Source organism: Rhinoderma darwinii, chromosome 1, assembly GCF_050947455.1.
Source record: "Rhinoderma darwinii isolate aRhiDar2 chromosome 1, aRhiDar2.hap1, whole genome shotgun sequence".
NCBI classification, from domain to species: domain Eukaryota; kingdom Metazoa; phylum Chordata; class Amphibia; order Anura; family Rhinodermatidae; genus Rhinoderma; species Rhinoderma darwinii.
The window spans coordinates 235,615,649-235,629,549 of record NC_134687.1 but is presented as its reverse complement, the minus strand read 5'-3'; the positions used below and the strand labels follow the sequence as shown (position 1 = coordinate 235,629,549).

At 40.8% G+C, this 13,901-nt stretch overlaps 1 long non-coding RNA gene across 1 annotated transcript; it reads right to left on the bottom strand.

Annotated features, from left to right (window-relative positions):
• Nucleotides 1–4,883: 4,883 nt before the first annotated feature.
• Nucleotides 4,884–7,411, bottom strand: LOC142740522 (uncharacterized). The gene is made up of 3 exons (XR_012880754.1): nucleotides 7,329–7,411; nucleotides 6,547–6,715; nucleotides 4,884–5,012 (listed from the first exon to the last, which is right to left on the bottom strand). It is a non-coding gene; the product is annotated as an uncharacterized LOC142740522 (long non-coding RNA).
• Nucleotides 7,412–13,901: the final 6,490 nt, after the last annotated feature.

Here is a 13,901-nt window from a genome sequence, read left to right as displayed (position 1 = left end):
CTTATGCCCTGTTCACATGGATTATGCTGGCAGAAAAAAACCCTGCCTTGAAATTCGTGAAGGAATTTCGAGGCAGATTTTTACTGAAGTTTCCGTGGCGTTTCGGTTGCAGCCATTGAGCGCCGTGAAAAACTCTGCCTCCCATTTATTTTAATGGGGCGGTCAGACTAAACCACGGGAACAAAGACGCATGTTGCTTTACTTTCCCCGTGAGCAGCTAGAACCGCGAGTGGGAAAATTCCCCGGCCTCCCATTGAAATACAGTTCAGGGTCTTTAGTATTTTCTTGAACCTTTGTAATATAAGATCCAAACTGGTGCAGTCCAGGTATTGATGTGGTTTCTCAGTCAAAAAACAGGCATTAGTCTTGCAAAATTGGACAAAACATTAGTCCTTAGTGTTCAATCTTATTATACCCATAATGGCAGGGCTTCCCAGGAACACTATATGGGCAAAAAGTATGTAGACACCTCTCCCAATTAGCAGTTCAGGCGGTAAGCAAAAAAGTTTTAACTGGTGCTTAAAATAAAGCATGGCCATGTAATCTCCATAACCTATTAGCAGCAGTATGGATCATACTGAAGAGCTCAGTGCCACTTATAAAGTCAGTCATAAGATCCCACCTTTGCCCAAAGTCAGTTCATTACATTTTTAATCTGCTAGATATGCCCTGGTAAGTGCAACTACTGGGAAGTGGAAGGCTCTAGGTGTAATAACTCAGCCATGAAGCAGTAGACCATGCAAACAGAGCATGGTGGTCAATTGCTAAACTTAAGTTCCTTCTTTTCATTGAAGGGTAATGTTCATGCTTCAGCAGAGATTTTTAGACAATTGTTTGCTTCCAACTTTGTGGGGCAACAGTGGGGGGGACCGATTTTTTTTCATTCCAGCACGACTGTGCCCAAAGAGCTCCAAAAATAGACTTCATGGCCTGGTGTGGAAAAACATGGCCTGCAGAGTTCAACTCAATTGAAAACCTGAGATAAATTGGAATGCCAATTGTGAGCCAGACGACCTCGTTGAAGATCAGGGTCTGACCTTAAAGATCTCTTGACTGTTAATCATAAATTCCCATAGACCAGCCAAAACTTTGTTGAAAGCCGTTATAGATGCAAAAAGGGGGCCCTAACTTCATAATGATCTCCAATGTTTTGGAGCATACTTTGCCAGATAGTTTATTTTCCCCACCATAAAATGCTCAGCTTTATTCATGTTATCCAAGTTGCAGAAGAGTCATACAGGTCATTAACCACCAATTAACTCAGATGGCCTTCTATTTAATGTGCTGTAATTCTAGTGCACAAAATACACAATCAAAAATATGGCTATGCCAATGTAACCCAACTGACATTTAAAGTGTTTCCAAGCAGCTTAATTGAACAAAAGGATTGGGCACGTCCAAACACATGCCTGATCTTTCAGTCGTGTGCAGGGCCTAAAAAGGTCTTAACATTTTGCTAACTTTATAGAACTATTAATGGTAAGATTTATCATAATTTGTTAGTGGGAAAACCAGGTCAGGCCCAAAAATTTATTGAGCCTCCAGAACCTTTAGACACCAGATTATAAAGTAGAAATTATATTTTTTTGGGGTCTAAACAGCAGACCTGTTATGCATCTAGTGAAAGCAGATCTGAGATTTGAACACCTGGTGTGCCTGGTCTGGACTTAGACCAGGGTCTGCCAGTTGAGAACTGCTGCACTGGTATGAAACCAGCCACAATCCACCCTTGTTAAAGAAAACTTGGATAAGACTGACAGCAGCACTCAGGTGAGTGTCTACCAGGCAATTTCAACAAAACATGTCCCTGCTATAATCCTAAATCAGCACTAGTGCAAAAAAAATAAAATAAAAAAAACATTTGTCAAGCTTAAAAAAAAATATAAAGTTAGATCAAAACCATATGTTAGTATTTTTTACTCTAGGCTACTTACGGTCATCTGGTGAGGTCCATACAATGCTTTGAGATTTGACATCCAAACTCATTTGTGTAAACCCAGTGCCATTCAATACATTCTCTACTTCATCACCAATAAGGTTCATCTGTCGGACTAGGTGGTTATCTTCCACAACATACAGCAGTGCCTTCTCCCAGTTAAGCAGCAAGTACTGTATAGAATGTATGGATTGATAAATAGTCTTCGTCCCTGATCCGGAGTGCTTGGTCACACACACTTTGTTTTTTTCACAAGGAAGCCAATAAATGTTACCTGTAGCAATGTCTATTCTCACCATGCACACTAAAGATCAGAAATAAGAAAATTAACTCGTTTGTATAAAACAATTGACTATTTTTGTAAAGTAGTTTGGTCACTGTAAAGCTAAGAAAAGTTACAGCTTAATGCAGCTTTATCATATCTCCTTCAGGTCAGCCATTTTTCCCTCCCCACCTTCCAAAAGACATAACTTGAATTTTCCTTCAATAAAGCCACACAAGGCCTTGTTTTGCAGGACAAGTTGTAGCTTCATGGCACCATTTATTGTACCATATAATGTATTGAGAAACTGGAAAAGTTGTTGGGCGGAAAAAAAAAAACAAGATTGAGAAACTGCTTGAGGGGTTGTCTTTTCTGGCTTTCACTGTATGGTATAAATGGAAGGTTATCTTTATTCTAACATTCTGAGAGCCATAAATTTATTTTTCTGTCGATTGAGCGGTATTAAGGCTTATATTTTGCAGGGCGAGCTGTAGCTTCTATTGGTACCTTTTTGGGCTAAATGAGATTTGTCAAATTTTTTTTGTGGGATATGAAGTGACACAAACATCAATTCTGGAGTTTTTTTTTTTTACAGCTTTCACCGTGCAGGTTAAATAATGGTATATTGTAATGGTTCAGACTTATGAACCCAGTGAAACCAATTTTGTGGGTTTTTGTTACATTACTTTAGAGAAAGGGAAAAAAAAAAAAAAAAATAAATAGTTTTAGCTTTTTATATACATTTTTTACACTACTAAAACAAATTTTTATTTTAGTCCCCCTTGAGGACTCGAGCCAGCAATACTTAAATCACTGGTACAACATAACACAAAACTAATGTATTGCAGTATATTGTAATTTTTACGGCTATCAGCAGCCCCCCCCCCCCAATCGCTTCATGGAGGGGCTGATGAGCTGTCTGAGGGGGGTGCTCCCCTCTTAGATGCTGCGATTGATTACAGCATCTAAAGGGTTAACCTGCCAGGAGCTCCAAATCTCACCCCCGCACCACGACGTGCTATTAAGTTGTGGAACACGTAGGGGTTAAAAACACTATTACAACATTCTGAAGATACCTGCACCACCGGTTTGGATTACTTTAGGATTTTCAAATAGGCCATTAGATCGCAGGAGAAGACCATGGTCATCTGTCCAGTATACAAGGTCTCTTTTCCAGTCAACATCCATCAAATTTACTTTTTGGACCTGCCAGACAACAGTCTGTTTCATAAGTGTACCGTGAAGTCCCAACTCCAAAAAGTAAATGCCATTACTAGTAGCATACATGATCTTCAGATCTAAGGAAAAAAAAAGTTAAAGCATGAAATAAGAGATTTTGGCAGGAACAGAAGTAATGAAGATTCAAAAATAAATGTAAAAAAAAAAAAAAAAAAAAGCCAGCAAATTATATTAGCTGCTTAGGTATTAGTATACTCACTTTCACATTTTCCAGATGGTAGAAGAAACAATCCTACTGGGCAGGCACACTTATACGACTTGGCCAAGACAGGCGAGAGCAAACAGATGTGACTACAGGTCCCCAGAGAACATGGAGATAGTTCCTCTAATAAAAGCAAACACAGTTGTAAACAAAGCTTGCTCCTCTTGATGTTAAACATTAGTCTCGATTGGCCTCAGAACTTCAGTTTGTGCAATGTAAGCCTATGTGTTAATCACATCAGTCTCCACAGTATACTTAAACTACTCAATGTGACAGTTGCCTTGTCCTGCTAGACATTGACGAGGGAATGGAACACCAAATTTTTATAAATTAAAAAACTACAATTTTGAAATTATTCTCTTATTATATATTCCATTTTCTTTACATGATTATGAGGGCAGCCATCTTGAATAAACCGCTGCTCTGAGAATGTCTTAAGATGATCTATTGACTGCACATGAGAGCATGCCGACAGTCTTTGGGCCCATTCACATCAGCATTGCCCTTCTGTTGAGGGGGTTCTGTCTGATGTTTGTCGGGTTAAACCCTCAACGGAAAGCAAACTGAAACCTTAGTTCCGTTTGTATCCCCATTAATCTCAATGGAGACGGGAACTATGCTAATGGATTCCGTTTGTCACTGTTGTGAACGGGTTCTTATGTTTTGACGGAATCCATAGCGCAGTCTATTCAATGGAAGGGCAATGCTGATGTGAACCGGGCCTTAGAAGAGGTAACCGTTTTGAGGGGGGGGGGGGGTGAATAACTTGTCAGTAAATTGTAAAAATCTTGGTTTCCTGTATAAAGCATTTCTAGATTATATTTTTTCCATAGAAAAAGTGTACACATGCCCTAACACTTAAAATTCATGCAGCAAAATGTGGCTTATCCCTGATGACTAAAGAATCCGGTGTTCTCTAGAAACCATACCACTCTTGCCCAAGGGCAATCTAGTAATACAGCTCAACCTCGATACACTGTAATGGGGATAAACCACAATACCAGACATTGCAAGAGCAGCCCTGATTTTATTTTCAGTCTTGGGGGGGGGGGGGTGTTAGTCTCCTACAACCCCCTTTCATGCCCAGTTTTTGAAGCTGCACTCAGATGTTTGCTACATAGAGTGAGAATTATTGAACACTTACCAATAGGCTGCTGTAGCTCATGTAGTACAGTAAATGCAGATATATTAGACGCGTTCAGCAATAGCCCTCTCTTCAGTCGATTATTTATTGACACAGAAAATAGGTGGTCTTCATCAGCCAAAAAGAACCATCCTTCAAAAACAGACAAACCCTGGGCATTCTTGTCTTTATGCAGGATATCCGGGAAAGTAAATCTGCCACTTCCATCTGTTTTAATAGTTTCTATGGACTAGATTGAAAAGAGTCAATGGTTAAGTGCACCTGAGGCCTTGATCACAGTGCAGGTTTCATGCATACCTTGCATGTTCCGTGTAGTTGTTTTTTTAAGCCATAACAGAATACATAAAAGGAAGACTTCCAAAAAATAAATAAAAGTTACATGCAAGATCTGCACTGTGTGACTAAGGCCTTAAAGAGTGCCTAGTTGGGGTTAAAAAAAAAAATAAATAAATAAATAAAAAGTTACTGCCTCTGCATCATTAGGGCAGAGTTATAACCTGCTATTTCAGCAGCATTCACACAATCTGGATAGCACCTCCACCTTCTACTTTAATCCATTTTGTGAATGGGAACACCCATTGAAGTCTATGAAGATTTTTAAAAAATACATGTGTATTCATAGGTCATCCTTATTTCAAGAAGGAGTAGTTATAAATGTCCTCTGTGGTACAGTCTTTCTAAGTGTCTGATCACTAGGTACCCCACCAATGGTTAGAACAAGGTTCCAGATACAGTCTCCCTGCACAACTGAATTGAGGAGTTTGAATGTAGTAGCGGTCACATGCCCCCTGCCGCTCAATTCAATGTTTATGGGGCTGACAAACATCCAACTCAGCTGTTTGTTGGCCCCATAGACATTAAATGGACAGACAGGGTGCATCTGTGAGCACTGCCCCATTCAAACTCCCTCAATTCGGACATGCATAGTTATGGATTTTCTATGTGTAATCCAAAACACTGCAATAATTTATAGTGCATATAAATGGAGTTTAAAACCCATGTGCATCAAAAATCCATGCAATATTCAGGGCATGCTGCAGATTAGTAATGGATTTTACCTTTTGCAACGCACCTTGCCAACTTAATATAAAGAGAACCTTTCACAAGTGCAGACGAGTGCATCATGTTATGGGTGCTGCTGTACAGACCTTGGGGCCCTTTGAGTTAGCTGGGTAGTCTAAGCCATTCTGGAGATATTGCTGCCTGATCTGCAAATTAGCCGCTGTACAGTCAGAGGGTCGTGATAGTCAGCTGTGGTATGTCAGAGCGGCTTCTGTGCGATCTTTGCTGTGGGTGCACATGCTCTAATACGGTCAGCAAGCGATAAGACCGATTGTGAGATCGAAGAGCGTGTGCACATACACACCAGAGAGATTACAGTAGAAGCTGCCTTGACACTGTGCAGCCAATTAGAAGATGTCAGAGCTCTGACTATAGCGCCCCCTGCCTTTCCATGTCCAGAAATTCCCCTCCGACAGTACAGGGGCTAGTTTACATATGGGGCACCAATATCTCCAGAATGGCTTAGACTACACAGCTAATTCAAAGTTCCCCAAGGTTTGCAGCACCTACAACCTGATGCAATCCACTGCTCAGGTCTGGGCTTGTGAAAGATTCTCTTTAAAAAAAAAAAAAAAAAAAAAAAAAAAAAAATTAGAATAGTAATACTAGAATGCACCTATAGCAAAAAATTATGCTCTAATACCTTACATAGGAATAGGTTTTATTACTGAACTAACAAAGCTATAAAAGTTACAAATTACCTCTTTGTACTCACTAATCCAGTATAAGCGGGATGTAATGTAATCAATGGTGAGGCCTACTGGCTGTTCCATAGGTACAAATGAAATCACACGCCGATCAGATCCATCCATGCCTGCCATCTCCAAAGTAGTATTACCATTTTTACCATAGTTAACCCAGAACATGTATCTGAGGACAAAAAACTAATGAAGAAAAGTGCTATGCAAAATAAGGGACCTCACCCGTTTAAGTCTTCTGACAACCTCTGCTCACTATGTTCTGAAATTCTAGAATGTAAGATGGTGCCAAGCCCGTATTTGAAGAATGCAGGTTTGTGTACCTGAAGCATCGACGTGTTTAGGATTTTATACTTCCATTTCTGTATTAATGCAATGTGTGTTAATGTTCTTTAAAGACCCAACAAAGCAGGGTCCAACATGATTACGGGCACAGCCACATGCATGAATCACAGCTAGTGATTAAGGGCATGGCCGGCCTCATTTTTTGGGGAGCATGGCTCAAAAAAATTAAAAAAAAATTAAATTAAAATGAAGTAGGACATGCTCCATAATTCCTGGCACAGTTCTATGGCAAGGACACCTATCTGTAGTGAAGGGTGTGCTGCCAGAAAACTTGTCCAATTGACAGGTGCATGGCTTCATGATCAGGGCAAGTTCCAAAGCAAGAATGTTTTAATTCAGATAGCAAACCGTCTAGCAGGAAACCTGTATTCTTAAAAGAAAAAAAAAAAAAAAAAAAAAAAAAAAAAGTGTAAAATGTTAAACAAAAAACGACAAATTACCTTTTTTGTGGAAAGACAATAAGCTGATCTGGCACAATGCCCTTTTCAAGAATGTTGACATAGCCTCGCCCATTGGTCAATCCTACAGAAATTGTTCTTTGAACACGGCTTGCCCAATATAGCTGGCCTGTAAACCAGTCTACAGATAAGCTGTTAATATTGCCAAGATCTAAAAAAAACAAAAAAAAAAAAAGCAAAACACAACTTTACCAATACTGCCTTCTGTAGTGAAAATTTCCCCAAAAGTACCTAGTCAGTTATTGTTCATCACCTTTATTACATTATACATTTTCTTGTCCTTTATAAGGCTTTCATAGTGACATCTATCTTGCCACAGGTGTGTGATAATTCAAATTGCAGTCCAGCTAGAAGGGTCATGAGTAAACTGCATAAAAATAAAAAAAAGGAGTTCTCCAGGACCAATATTGAGAACTTTTGTTAGGAGTACCATCTTTAAAAAGAACAGTGTCCTATTTGAAAGCAACAGGTTATAGAAAAGCTGAGCAAACTATTCGTTTTGCGCAAAGAGATTCAGGTTAACCTGTAGTTCATTTAAATTTAAGAGGACTCTGGGCTAAATAGTCCAGTGGATGGGCTTCATCTTATTGACAGCCTTACCTGTATGAGTGAAAACCACTATATATCCTTACTAGGAGTAGGATGCTAACTAACTGTCACTAGACCGATACAAAGGGCCCCAGTAATATTCAGCACACAGGGATAATTGCCATCTGTTAGTGCTAGACTTACCAGTGCGGTTCATACCACCAGTATTTTCTGCTGTCCGTAAATTAGCCAGTGGTACAAACAATCTAGGAGTAGGGTGCTGGTACAGCCACTTTTTTTGAATACTGGCTCCTGATGAGTCACTGCACAATAGCAGTGAACAAATGTAGTCATCTTTACAGGCACAGAAACGTACTTGTTTGTGTGGCTGCTGGTTTACCATCGATAGGTTGTGCATTTAAAAAAAAAAAAAAAGCAGTAGGCACATTAAGGGTTATGTTTGTATGAAAAATTTCCCTATGTGCCTGACCTTATTGGACATACCCTCAGAGTATGGATCTTACTGGGGCCATTTTTTTCTATCAGTCCAGTAACTTAGTTAGCATCCTACTCCCATAGCTGCCAACCATCCTGGATTTAGCAGAACAGTCCCGGATTCCAGGCAGTGTCCCGCTATCAACTGTATCTGCGTCCCCAGGAAGCAGATACAGTTGAAACCAATGCTGAAGCAGGGAACGGTCAGCTCCCTGCTTCAGCATTAGTACAGAGCTGAGGCGCAGAGTGAGCTCCTCAGCTTGCTGAGGACTCCCCAGGCACAGCGCTACTTTAAGTGCTGTGCCCAGGGAAGCCCTTGATGTCACTGTCCATATATGGGACACTGACATCAGTGGCGACTCCTGGAGCAGAATCCCCTGATGTCAGTGCATATATGGACAGTGATATCAGGGGTTCCCTCTATGGAGCAGAATCCCTGGCTGGGAATCCCACTCCTAGAGGAAGTCACAATGGTACTATATATGTGGGCACTGGCACAGCTATGGGGGCATTATACTGTATGGGAGGCACTGGGAGCATGATACAGTGTGGGCTGAATTGGGTGGGATTAGAGGCTTGTTTTGAGAAGAAAAAAAAAAAAAAAAAACTCACCACGCTATGCGTTGTCTCTTTTCAACACATGAAAGTTGGGCGGTATGTACTCCTAGTAAGGGGTGTATTTTTTATGCTATTTGAGCTGGAATAGGCTACACTAAACAGCATTTACATTCACTGGGCACCATTGCAGTGGTGGAAAATAGTCCTCTTTACTCAAGACTGGAAAACCTCTAACATGGTACCATAAAGGAAGCTAGAAAGGCCATTTGATCAGATCTGTTTATTTTTTTTCTCTTTTACAGGTACTGGGGGAATGACCACCAATGAGGTAATTATATGGTAAACCGTAGTCTGATTTGTATTGGTTTACTTGACGACATTGCTATACCAACACATACGCACTCAATGCACGGCATAAAGTCCCAATCTATGTCTGTATTAGGGCTTGACCACACGTAATGGAATCTCTGCAGAAAAACTAGCAGACATTCCACTACAGAAAAACATAATTTCCTGTGTTTATGTCAGAGGTGGCCATCTCCACTGAAAAATGCAGGAATTCAGTCTTTCTGCAGGAGGAATTGACCAGCTGCAGAATGAAAAACACACTGCAGGTGAATTTCAGGACTGAAATTTTAAGCAGCGTGTGGACGACATTTGCTCACACACACACTTTGCTCCTACTGCATTCTGCTGCATATTTTTGGTCCACAATTCGACAAAATATGCAGAAACTTGTTGTGTGGACAAGCCCCAAGGCATGGGCTAAATAGGAACACTGTTGTCTAACACAAAAGACAGCAATATTGCAGAAAAATCGTACACTTTTTTTTTTTGGTTATTTGCCACTAAGTCAGAGTGTAGTCCTAGCCGTACAGACAGAAATAGTCATAAAACTTCCCTGTAGCCAATGGATCTGCAAGCTAGACATTTCAGCACATACTTGAAATGAAGTCTCGCTTGCTATAGTTCGGTTGCCCCCACACATTTCCCTTACCTGATCTAGGGGCCAACATTGTAATATATAGCAAAGCTTTCGATTCCCACCCACTCATTCCACACCATCGCTAGAGCACTAAGAGTGGGTCATTACATAACAACTTTAAGGGGGGGGGGGGATTTGTGTGCCCATTGTGTCCCCTTGCTGGAATGTTTCCTTTATGAATAAAACAAAGTATGTGATTCTTCGTTAATGACGAACAAATACTTACAAAGGCTGGCATACTGCTTCAGGGTATGCCAGAGTTTACTGTATATAGTGCCATTATCTACTATCAAAGTGCAAATCTATTGGAGCATATGGGGCAGACTACCAAACAATTACGTCACCTCCATTCTAAACAGGAAACTGCGGGTAAAATTTCATGGGTTAGTTACAGATTTGTAGAATTAGGACAATATCCAATTTATAGTGTTTGAAAAAGTTTAGTGGATTTGCCCATGTAGCAGCACAACATATCTGCTCAATAGATAGAAGCGCCCTCAGCCCAGGAAGTTGAAATGGCCATGGTGAAAGCCCTTCAGGACCTAGGAGACTTGAATTGAGCTAACCACTTAATCTTGCTACCGATCTCATAACAGGCAAAGGATATTTGGTTTGCTCCATAGCCTTTATTTCTGCCCTGGTACTGTTAAAAAAAAAAAAAAAAACACAAGAAAAACAGATTATGCCTGAGAATAATTGTTTAAGGTATTGGGCTTTGCAGGATTGATACGTGGTAAGAGGCATCCTAAGAATTCCGGGATATCAGGTAGCAGTCTTGGCTCAAGAGATTCACTGTGGAATTGGTCTCCATCTTGAATTATATGCTGGATTAGTGCTTCATTTAGAATTTCTCTGAAGGAGTGATTTTGCTTCTTCACTAGAAATAAATTGAGCCCTTGCCTTGATGGGAAGTGGGCACTGGGATGGATACTGGCTTTAGAAGTGGAAGCAAAATCTCAGATTTGAATGACTTCTAATTTCTTGGTGAGGGGCTTGTTTATTGTAAATCTTGAGGGAGAAAGACTAGAATACCAGCTCATATCTAGACTAACTGGATCCAAGGGGGAAGATGTAATCTCTCCAGGTTGCATGGGAGGAATATTTTACCTTTGCCTCTTGAAGCCTGTAACCTACAATTCCCGTTCCTTTCTTCTAGTTGCCAGATTACCTTAGTTTAAAAAAGGAGCACATCTGGCATTTTTTAAAATTAGGAGAAGCCCTTACCATCTGAAGACTTATCCACAATGTCATCTAAGCCAAAGCTGAATTTGTTGCCTTTACAAGGGATGGAGCAAGAACCGAAATACTGATCTCCTAACTGACTTAGAAAGGGCAACAGATCTGGCAGACTGACTCACTAGACCTGCAGATGGATCCACAAGGACATTTTTTTTTTTTTTTGAGCCGAAAGAATTTCCTGTTGACAAGCGATTCTCCAATTGGTCAGACCAGAGTCAAGGGTCTTGCTGTGCAGGTTGAAGCCATGTTCGATCTTAACATGGCAGTGGATGTCTCCCAGGAACGTTTTAACAGAGCTTTTGTTTTGGTCCACGAGTCCATATATTTAAATGAAGGGGGAAGAGGACGCGGGGGGGGGGCAGGCTAAAGAAATCCTCACTACCGGGCCATTAATCCTGGGTATTTTGTCCCAAAGCTCTGAATCCTATTTAGTAACGGGATACATGTGCTGAAAGGTTCTTAGAACCACAGATCTTGTCTGGTTCCTTCTATTCTTTAGCAATTAGCTTTCAAATTTCCATGTACTGGAAATTATCTTGGAGTCACGGGCCACACACGGTAATGCCACTAGCGCCCTTGTTCCCTACACCTTACCGCTCACTCAGGGAACAGTACAGTCCCCCAGATGAGGAAAGGACAGGCTGGGCAACATCTTTGAATCCTGCTCAACCCTGGCAGGAACGGCTTTCACGTGTCCCAGAGGGACATGAAACTGGAGCAAGCTTGAGCTTCCCTGTGGTTTCCAGTCCCTAGGGAGATCCTCCTGTCAGTGGCGTAGTGGAGTGTTTGAAAAATTGGTGTTTTTAATCTTTAATTGGGAGAGGGCAGGAATTACACAAAGAGTTGGTTTCTCTAGAATCCTTTAGTGATAAATATATATCTCTATCTTACATGAAAATGAGGCTAAGTTAATAGAAGCAGTGTACGGAACAACTGCGTTAACAGTATTAAGATATTAATTTGCTGTACCTGGATAAAGTGAAGTTGCATTTTTTCCTCCAATCACAAAAGACTGCAGTGTTTTGTCCTCATCTATCCAGAAATACGACTCGCTAGACAAGTAATAAGCCACAGCAATGGGCTGACCACGAACCGAAAAGAGATGCTGATAGTCACCACTCCTAGCATCCACTATGCCAATTTCACCTCTTTTCACAAGCAATATTACTGTAGCATTGCCTGGGATAGAAAGAAAAAAAAAAAAAAAAAAAGTTCAGAAAGCAAATTAGAGTTTAGGCATACAACATTTGACATTAGCTAAATAGTGAGGTGGAGCACTGGTAAAAAGGGGCAGGACTTCAGGGTTAAATGCTCTCCCGCCTGCATCATAACAGGCCAGCCGTTTTATAAATTCTTCATTAATAGCTTGAAATCACTTTTGAGATGAGAATTGCAAATTCAGGGATGTCCTGGTAAAGGGTATATAAATGTGAAGAACTACACATAAATGCCCCTTACCCTCGATTGTCATTTACTGCAGTATGCTTGTAGCATATATAAAAAAAGTACTGCATACAGTATAATAGCATTCATTTATTTAGTCTTATATAGAACCAATATATTTCACTGTGCGATGCAAGCATTTGGGATGTTAACCGTGTCACAGCTTAGCTGAGAATTTCTCTATTTAAGAATTATACACCTTATAAAATTAACTTAATTTAGTTGCGGCAAGTTAATCAAGCTGACTGACAACAGAAGATCTATTTGGGTAATCTTTATTTTTTTCCCAGATCAGATGCTAGACAAAATCTGCACCAATGGAAGCTGGCTGACCGATGAGCAGTCATTCAGGACAAAGGCATTTCAAACACGTGTGACCACGCACAGGTAAAAGTCTGATGCACTGTGGCATAACTACCGCTGTAGCAGCCATAGCGGCTGCTACGGGGCCTGTGGCATAAGTGTGGAACGAACCCCCCCCCCCCCATGGCGGGTGGTGCTGCGGTAGCAACTCCACATTCAATAAAATACACGTCCTTAGGATGCAGATACTATTTAACACCATCACAGAGCAGGGAGCCACGTTTGGCCTGCAGCCCATCAGGTGCAGGGACAGGATCCCTGCACAGGCTGTCACTGGATCATGCAAGGATCCTGTCGGTGTTGATGCCTTGGAGCAGCTCCATTTGTTGCAGGAACAGGGACTAGGTAAGGTGTAAAGTTTGTTTAGTTGGGGGGGGGGGGGGGGGTGCAGTGTGTGGCACTGTCAAGAGTTTGCTACGTGATCCAGTATTTCCTAGTTATGCCTCTGCTGATGCAGATATACAGAATCCCTGCTTGGCCATTTGTAACAGCCTTCAAATTACAGCTCCAAGTTATCCTTTTGAAAGATCATGAATATTTTAAATAAAAACCCCAAGCAGTTAATGGCAGCGAGACCAGTTGAAATTCTGCATTGGCAGATTAATAGGACTGCTGGAAAAAGAAAAATTAGGACTGACCCCCCCCCCCCCATGGTTAATATACTAAAGTACTCAAAATTTATTTAATTTCTTAAAAACGACCAAGAATATACCCAGTATGTAAGCATTTTTTATTTTTTTTTTTACTTACCTATAACCTCACACACTGTTCCATCTTTAAGTTCAAATCCTTTAAGACAACCACACGTGAAAGACCCTTTTGTGTTGTTACAAAGTTGATGACAAGGACTGTAATCCACCGAACATTCGTCAACATCTGCGGAAAAAAATAAATAAATCAAGGCTTAGGCTGCCAATACACCTGCAGGTTTGGATCAGGTTTTT